Source organism: Hydra vulgaris, chromosome 03, assembly GCF_038396675.1.
Source record: "Hydra vulgaris chromosome 03, alternate assembly HydraT2T_AEP".
NCBI lineage: Eukaryota > Metazoa > Cnidaria > Hydrozoa > Anthoathecata > Hydridae > Hydra > Hydra vulgaris.
Genome location: NC_088922.1, coordinates 19655001 through 19665000, shown reverse-complemented (window position 1 = coordinate 19665000; position 10000 = coordinate 19655001). Strand labels below are relative to the sequence as shown.

General features: G+C 27.4%; 1 protein-coding gene across 1 annotated transcript in view; it reads right to left on the bottom strand.

Moving 5' to 3' along the window:
• LOC100202070 (lambda-crystallin) overlaps window positions 1-10000 on the bottom strand; it is a 70043-nt gene that overhangs the window by 59089 nt on the left and 954 nt on the right. The window lies entirely within an intron of this gene.

The window sequence follows — 10000 nt, the reverse complement described above, 5'->3', positions numbered from 1 at the left end:
TGCCATGTTGCCTCTTCTTGATGTGGCTTGAAACTGGACTAAATTCTTTGTTCAGGTTTCCTTGTTCTTCTTCGTGTTAGAAGAACTCTTCTTGAACAACATGTTGTCTTCTACTTACAACTGAAATAGGAAAGACCTTAATGTCAATATTAATTACGTAACAAATTAAAGAAACTTTTATTAAGTTTTCAATTGAACTGTTATTGTTAATATATCTTATTTCAAAAGAAGCAAATAACGATTATAGAAAATGAAAAAAGCAAGCACTAATAAAAATTAAAATTTGCGGAAGAGTTAAATGTAACTTACCAAATAATACAAGGATCTCTTTATAGTTAAACTCTAGAGAAGGCCCAATACTTAAAATAAGGCAATAATAATGCTGACACCAAATTAAGATAATTAAAACTCAACTACCCGCTTTGAACATCTCGCTTATATACCAGTTTATAGCAGACTGCAAAACAGCTGAAGACAATTTTAGAACTCTACAGAAGCTTCCTGAACAATTGCGTTACCGTGACATCACTGTTCTGGCTGACGACGCAATGCGTTATACAAAATTCTATACATTCCTCAGCTACATAAATTATTGCACAAGTCGGTTTTATGACTAATGTTATATACAGTGTGTGTGTATATATATATATATATATATATATATATATATATATATATATATATATATATATATATATATATATATATACTATATATATATATATATATATATATATATATATATATATATATATATATATATATATATATATATATATACATATATAAAATATATATATATATATTTATAGTGTTAATACAATAACATAAAATGCTAAAATGCCTACATAAATAATATTTCAAAGTGGTTTGTGCATGATCTTTTTCAATATTTTAATGGAATAAACGTCATTTTAGTCATTAATAGGAAAAAGTTCAATCATTCGTGCTACAGGAAACAATAATTGAGAAAAAAAATAAAGTGATCATCAAAAATCAATTACTCTTTTTGATTGCAAGTCATAAAAAAATAATAATATTTTGTCATTCCTCCTTTCAAAGAAATGACTTTTGCTATTTGGTCTGGCATACTTTTAATGCAGTTTATTGCTTTGAATTTTTTCATTGTGGTGCCAATGATAGAGTAATTTTTCAATCAAATCCCTTTTGTTTGTTGAAACCTCGGAAGAGATTTCCTTCTTGAGAATGTTCCACAAATTCTCAATCGGATTCAGGTCAGGAGAGTTCCCTGGTTAATCTAAAATGGGAATACTTTTTGTTTTAAGAAAGTTTGTGATCCTTTTAGCTTTATTGTTATTTGGAAACCATTCTTGTATTTGGGGGATAAGTTGGCTCTCCATAACCTCTTGATACTGTATTTGGTTCATCATCCCATTGACAATATATAGTCTTCAAGTACCTTTACCACTGATAACTGACCACACCATAATTTTAGTTGGATAATAAACTTAGTTCGAAAGTATCTTTTGCAACAATGGTCTTAACTTGGATGATGGCGATTATATGATGACGCCATTTTAGAAACCCATATTCAAATTCTTACGTCACAAAAAACTCTCTTAAAAAACCCTTAAAAAGAAGCTCTTACAAAGAACATTGTTTCGTAAACTTGAACGGTTTTATATAACATAGCGGTTTTATTAGATATATAGATATATAGATGGTTTTTCTGAAATAATAATGAAGATTTATCTTCATTTGGAAATATTTAATGACAGATGTGTCTTAACACGCTTCTAACCCTTCAATATAATTTTCCCTGGTTCTTCTACAGTCATACGACCTCATATTATTGCACTTCTTCCACCAAATTTAACAGTGGGCACTAGACAAGCTGGTAAAAATGCTTCACCGGGTCTTATTAACATACATTACGCCAGGAGTTCCAAAAATCTGAAAAGGAAAATCCAAAACAACAAGTTTTAGCGCTTATTTATTTTTATATAAATTTAGCTATAAGGATCTATTTACTCATTATTTCTAAAGAACATAGTTTTTACTTACCTCAAACTTGGGTTTATAGGACCAGATTACTTTACTCTATTTTGCAAATGTCCAGTCTTTGTGACATAACACCCATTCAAGTCTTTTTTTCCTATTTTTTTCTGAGAGTTTAGGTTTTTTTCTTGCCTTTCAATCTACATTCTACCAATATTCTTCTAACATGCAGAAATATTGGCTCCAGTTGCCTCAGCAAGGTCATGTAAAAACATCTACTTTCAAGACTCCTGAAACATCTACTTTTAATACTCCTGAAAGTTTTGTGCTATTTTAAAGTTAGTTGCACTGTACCACTGGAACATTTCAATATTTTCGCAATGCTTCACTCACTTTTTCCATGCAAATAAAAAAGAACGATCTGCCCTTGCATTCCTTTACGAAGTTCACATCATTTTCCCATTTTCTCAATGAAAAATATTGTTCAATAATTTTTCACAAGAAAAAAATCACTATTTATACTTTTTAACAGTTTAAATAGATCTGCATTGTGCAAGGTATAGCTATAGAATAAATGCGAAATTCATATTTTTATAACAAAATCAAGAGTATTACAAGTTATACTTTATTACTGGAAATCCCAGTAATAAAATATAACTTGAGGGATTCCCTGATTCTTACATAAAACCAATTTATTGATTTAGCCCAAATATTATACATTTAAATTATAATATTTGTTATTTTTGTCAAATTTTTGAGCCAGATTTAAACTTATGTACAGTCATTTTTATTTTGGATTATGGAGAACCAATTCATAACATCAGTGATATTTTTCCACTGATGTAAATGTAATTTATTTCTAAGAATATTATTAATTTTCTCCAATTTAATTTTGCTTACACGCCTAATCTCACTTTTTGAGGGAACCAATAACCTATAAGGAAGTTTATTATGAAAATTTGGTTTATGGTCTTTAAGTATTACAAAGACTTGAGCAGGGGCAGTTGATTCAATTCTGTTATCAAGGTTTATTTTTTAGCAATACTTTGGGCTTCTAAATTGATTGCATTTTCCAAATTTTTAGTGGCTTTCTCATAAGAACTAGTAATATTGTCGCCTAAAACTTTTTCAGCGAAAACCAAAATATTAGGGTTTGATTTAATTTTTTTAGCATCTAACTTAATTCTGTTTGAAATTTGTTTTTATAAGGCGAAACTTTATTGTTTTAATTAAATCCAATAGGTCATTTTCAAAATTTTTCAAACCAGGTATATAAGATGAAGTACTTTTTGTTTTAAATCCATAATTATCATTACCTTGGTTATTATTAAATACATCATCTGTGTTTGTTTTTGGTTTTTTAAAAAAAGGGCTTTCCAACAAATTCTTTTAATAAAATGCTCAACTTTTTCAATCAAAGAAATAGTATAACTTTTTTCATCTAGAATAAGTATGTTTTTCAATGAGTAAGTGAAATTATTAGCTTCCATATTTAAACAGAATGTTAAAATACAATTAAGAGTGCTCAACAAATGTTAATAAGGAGCTTAATATATATATATAAATAATTTTAACAATGTATTCTACAAAATAGAGTGCTCAATTCTCTTAAAAGGACAGAGCAATGATAAATTAGTAGAAAATCACTTGACAAAAATTTTTCATTTAACACTGCTTTATCAATAAAGACTCATCAGAAATGAATGATCAAATTAATAAAACTTTAATTTATACCAAGAATTAAATTATAGGAAGTTGTAAATGTCTTATTTACTGTAAATTTTTACACATTTGTTGAACATGCTGACACTATTACAAAAAGAATTCTTTAGAATTGATTACTTCCGTTTTATTTTATTTATTTTTTTTAAATTTCATAATTAAAAAATAATAATTTTTTTTTTTAATTATCAAGTGAGCTCAAATAATAAATTACTATTTGAGCTCGCTTATTTTTATAGTTTTTTAGAAGAAACTTATTATCATGTCAGCATTTAGAAATCAATTCGAATTTTTTGTTTAATAAACATTCTTGGTTCACATATGTAATTATTTCAAATTTTTCTTGCATTTGTTGGAAATATTTTTTCCATTTACCCTCTGTTAAGCTAACACATCATTTATCAGGTACATTCTTAGAGGAAACAACACATTTCTATGCCATGTTTTTTGATAAACAATTTCCACTCATTAGACAATTGTTTTTTTGTTTACAAAAACTAGGCTGCTCAGCAATGCTTTTTTATGGAGATTTCAATCTTTAAGAAGTGTCTTATAAACCCATTGAAAAGAAAGTGCTGTAGCAACAGTTGCCTGTGTAGTCCACAAGCACCCAATTAATCTAAAATTCCAAGAATGTCTTGATGAGTATCACCTTACCCAGCTGGTTACATGAAGCCAATATAGGGATGTCCCTTTTAGCAGCACACTTGACCTAATAATCTCATACAAACCATACCACTCGATAGAAATCACTAAAGCAGATCATCTAACAATACACCCCAAGGTCAAGCACATTGCATGATACACAGACTCTTTGCTTGAATTGGGCACAACACAACAACTAGCCTAATAAAAAAATGATTTATCTGAGGCAAAGCTTATTACAGCTCCTTACCAACCTGCATATCATCTACAGATTGAATAACAACTTTAAATGGAGCATGCTCTGTGCATAAAAATTACATAATTCTAGTTAAAAGCTACAACGAAGCATTCAATAAACTCATCCTATATTAGGGCCATTACTTTTCATTTTGTTTATAAACGACCTTTCTGATAGTATTGCTCACAAGATAATGTTATAAGCTGATGACAGCAAAATTATTGGCATCAAGCCTTGAAGTTAGCATCAGGCCTTTTTGATTCCACAATTACAATTAAATTGCTACAAAATTTTCCAAGCACTTTATTGCAATGTTTTAAAAGGTAATCATTGGAAAAAATATTCAGATTAGAGTCTAAGGCAAAATGATAACAGAAGCTATCAAAAAATCATTAAAAATGGTTTTATCATGGAAATCTAATTTTAAATAAAAAAATTATTTACATTATTAAACAAAATAATTACAATAAACTTGAAATAATTGCATCTTTGCAAACTTGAAATAATTGCATTTTTTAACTATCCCAGTACATGACATTGTTTTTTTTTAAATGAATGTTGACTTACATATCTTTATTTATTGACAAACGTCTAGTTTAAAAAATTTATGTCAAATAAGGGAGTTTTATTTTCAAATAACCTTTATTCTAGTTGATGAGTTATTAAATACATCAAAGATGATTGGTAAATTTATTAAATTCTTATTTTTAAAAAACTTTTTTTTGCAATTTTGCAACTTTGCATTTGCAAAGTGCGCAGTAACTAATGATAAATGCACAATAAAAAAAACTTTCAAAAGTGTTTTTAATATGCAGACAAACATTACTTCACTTTAAGGAAAATAAGAAAATTAAAAAAAAACCAAGCATGCAAAATTTTATTTATAATGAATGCATTCGCTTTAAACTTTTAAGGTTATTGCTAATTACCTAAAGAATTACTTAAAGAAACCATACTTAAACATTATGATCACTTTCTTCAATAAAAGAAAGCACTCATAATGTTTAAGCACGGTTTCTTTTAAAGTAATTGCAAAAGCATTTATTTTAAGTAAAATTTTGCATGCTTTTCTAAGCGCATGCAAAAACATGCTAAAACATAATTACTTCCTTCAATAGCATATTTAGTTATTTTACTTAAAAGTAATGCTATTGAACAATGTAATTATGTTTTGACATGGTTTTTTAAAAGTCTCTGAAATTAATTGTTTTTTATTTTAAATATGTATTTTTTATAAAAATAAGAAACTATCATTTGAAAATTTATTTGGAAAAAAAATTGGTGAAGTAATGTGCTCGTTTTGAAAAATCTTAATCAAACTCTAACATTTGCATAAGTAAAATTAATGAAACATGATATTCATTTTTCTGTCTGTTTTTTAACAAACGTGGGCACATTTGTTGATTTGTCACACCCGGTATCCTATTAACTTTATAATAAATTTTAAAATTTGCACCACAAAACTTTATTAAATTTCAAGGCACTTTTAAACAGCTTAATTTACTTACATTTTTTAGCATGGTGCTGTATTAAATATATTGATTTCTTAAAAAAATAAATAAAAAATCTAATGGGACAGAATGATAAAGATTGATAGAGCTGTGACAAATTTTTTCAACTTTTGCTCACAATCAAGTTTACATCAAATAATAAATGTTTTAATTTTTCTGGTTTTTCTACTATTTATTTTGTTATTCTTTAAAATTTTAATTTTTTTAGTTTAATTTTTTTTTTTTAAATTTGCTCTCTTATCAGTTTATGGATTACTTATTTTAATTTAAATTTGCTTGGTTTTTTTAGCGTTGTTTTAAAACCACTAATTATCAAAACTTGCAAAGAGCTGTGGCCAAGTTGTCAAAACAAAGTATTATATGCATGGTCATATAAGGTGTGCAACTGTACGCCTCTTACGCGAAGGCTTGCAGCATCCAACATCACAACGCTTCTGGCAGACATTGATAATGCGGTTACATGTTTAAACTCTTGGAACATGCATTTAAGAAACGTTCATCACAAGAGTACTCCATAGAAACCACTGATGGCAAGCATCACACATTTGCAACTACAACTATTGAATGCAACCTTGGAACTCTCATCTCAAATGACCCGAAAATCAAGCACAAGTTGAAAAAGCTGCATCCACAGCAAATCGTATGTAAGGAAAGCTAAAATAATATTGCAGTTAACATGTATTAATTTGGTTATTAAATAAATAAAACTTATATGTATATGTGTATATATATATATATATATATATATATATATATATATATATATATATATATATATATATATCAGGCCTTGTTACGAGATTTCGCTGCGTAACGAAAAAGCATAACGCATTTCCAAGTAACTCAACTCAGCAAATTTATTTTGTATTGTTAGAAATTATATTGCATCATTAGCGTATTTTCAAATACCGCATTGTAATTAAAGTTATTTTATTAATGCATTAAAAATCATACAGATTGTTTTTTTTTTTCTCACTATAACAAAAGTTACAAATAAAATTTTAGTTCTTATTTGAAAAATCATTTTTATTATTTTTTTTAAATGCGAACTAAATTTTATTTTAAAAATTTTTTTTTTATAAAATGTAACATAGTATTTGTTTATTTATATAATTTTACAGTTAGTTTTTGGTTATTTTATTAACTGTTAATAAATTTTTTCTTATTTATTTTGTAAACTCTTTTTAATAGTGTTTTTAAACCACAAAGAGTTTTATCAGTTACTGATAATATATTCATGATCACAGTTTATTTTCATAAATTAAACAAATGTCATTATAACTTTACATTATTGAATTGACAATAAACTTAAAATAAAATATCTTATTAATAAAATATTCACTTCAAAATAAATCGTGTATTTTTTAAACTAAAGGGTGGTTAAATTTTAAGGGCCGATGTTGAATGTGAACCAAACCTAAACGTAAATTATTTTGCTGTATTTAATGTGTCATTTCTCATTTTCAGACTGACTCAATTTGAACCATGGAAAGTTACACAATTGAGCAACGCGTTAAAGTTATTCAGGCCCATTATGAAAATGGGCGTTCAAATCAAAATGCATATCGTGCACTTACTCAATTTAATCGTCCAAATGTGCGTACAATCAGAAAAATTGTGCATAAATTTGAGCAAACCAGGTCTGTAGGATATGTGAAAAGATCAGCGCATGCTCGTACAGCTCGTACTGCCGAAAATATTGCTACTGTTCGCGACAGTGTGGCTGAAGAGCCGTCCACATCAACTCGTCGTCGTAACCAACAATTGCACCTCTCGCGCTCGTCGATGATGAACATTATGCATAAAGACTTGCATTTACACGCTTACAAGGTGCAGTTGACCCAAGAACTAAAGCCCACTGAACATCTCAAACGTCGTCAATGGTCAGAATGGTGGCAAGAAAAGGTAACCATCGATGATCAATTTCCGACGAAAATCATCTTCAGTGATAAGCCCATTTTCACTTTAGTGGCTTCGTCAACAAGCAGAATTGCCGCATTTGGGCGAATGTTAATCCGAGAGTGATTGTCGAAAAACCAATGCACCCACAAAGAGTGACTGTTTGGTGTGGTTTATGGGCTGGCGGCATCATCGGACCATATTTTTTCCAAAATGATGCCGGTCTGGCAGTTACTGTGAATGGTGTTCGCTATCGTGAGATGATAACAAACTTTTTATGGCCCCAATTGGACCATATGGATGTGGAGGATGTGTGGTTTCAACAGGACGATGCCACTTGCCACACAGCTAACGAAACAAAGGCTCTTTTGTGCGAAAAATTCAATGGCCGTGTTATCTCACATGGTGGCGATGTCAATTGGCCACCAAGATCATGTGATTTGACACTGTTGGACTTCTTTCTTAGGGGGTATTTAAAAGAAAAGGTGTACGTTGATAAGCCAGCAACAATTCAAGAGCTAAAGGATGAAATGATTTAGCACATTAACGGCATAGAACCTCAATTATGCCTCAGCGTCATCGAAAAAAAAATTTATATGTGCAAAAGGAATTTATATATTTAATTCCTTAAGATAAAACTTAAAACACTTTATTTTCTTTAATTAATTTTTGACAACAACAAAAAAATTATTAAACAAACTGTTTCTTTAACAAAAAATCTATTGGTTTACAATTGCAGTTAAATGCGGTTAAATTTACTTATGACTTTATTTCTTTTGAAAAAACGTCACATAAACAATATCAAAAGATAATTTAAATATTCTAAAAGATAGAAGTTTTTGCATAATGCAAAACTGCTGAACGCGTAGGCAAATCACCTTTTTGCAAGCAAAATTGCGAGCTGCGTAAAGCTTCTTAACAAGGCCTGATATATATATATATTTATATATATATATATATATATATATATATATATATATATATATATATATATATATATATATATATATATATATATATATATATATATATATATATATAAATATATATGTCAGGCCTTGTTTTAAAATGTAAACTGGTACACCATTTACATACGTTGTAAGCCATTTTACATAAATGGTAAACCATTTTGTGTAAGCAATTTTTTATCAATTTTTAATATTGGTAAGATAAAAGAAGTAATTAACATTGTAAAAACGTTATAAAGTTTGAATGACGATTACATAAAAAAAGTGTGCAAGACAATTGCATTTGATATTCAAGCTTTTTATAAATGTAATAAGTGAAGAAAAAACAAAGAAAATTTTATTTTTATCAACCTTTTAACATTTTATTTTTATTAACTAATACATCAAAAATATTCAGTAAAAAAAAAAAAGATGTTATAGGTGCATTAAAAAAAAAAAGAAATCATAAAATAAACATAATAATAAAATTTTTACTTAACATCTTGCAAGAGTAAGAATATTTATTTAGACAATTTCTCATAACAAACAATAACAAAAACAACTAGTTAAAATTATTTTAACTAATTGTTTTTATATTTAATATAAAAACAATTAGTTAAAAATTAGTACATGTTAAATTTTATTTTATATTAGCACTACTTTTAATATTTTAAACTTTGTTTTGTTATAATGACTTTATAACAAAATGTTTTTTAATTCTATCAAAAAAATGAAAAAACACTATTATAAACTTTAAAACGACATCTTATGAAGAGTTTATTTTTTTTTATTAAAAAAATTAAAACTTCTTTTATGGATAGAACTCTATAATAAATTTTTTTGCTTGAATTTACGCATGAAGCAATATAGCTCTTGCAATGCCATTTTTTATATTTTATAAGTTTTATTTTGAAATAAATAATAGTTTGGAAAAGCAATACTTTGTAAGTTAAATCAGCTTTATATAAATACCAGATGGTGTGATATCAAAAAAATAAAAACAGAAATTTCCTTATAATTAAAGAATTTTGATTAAAAAAGTTATTTAAATTTTAAAAATTAGTTGTTTTTTTCCTCAG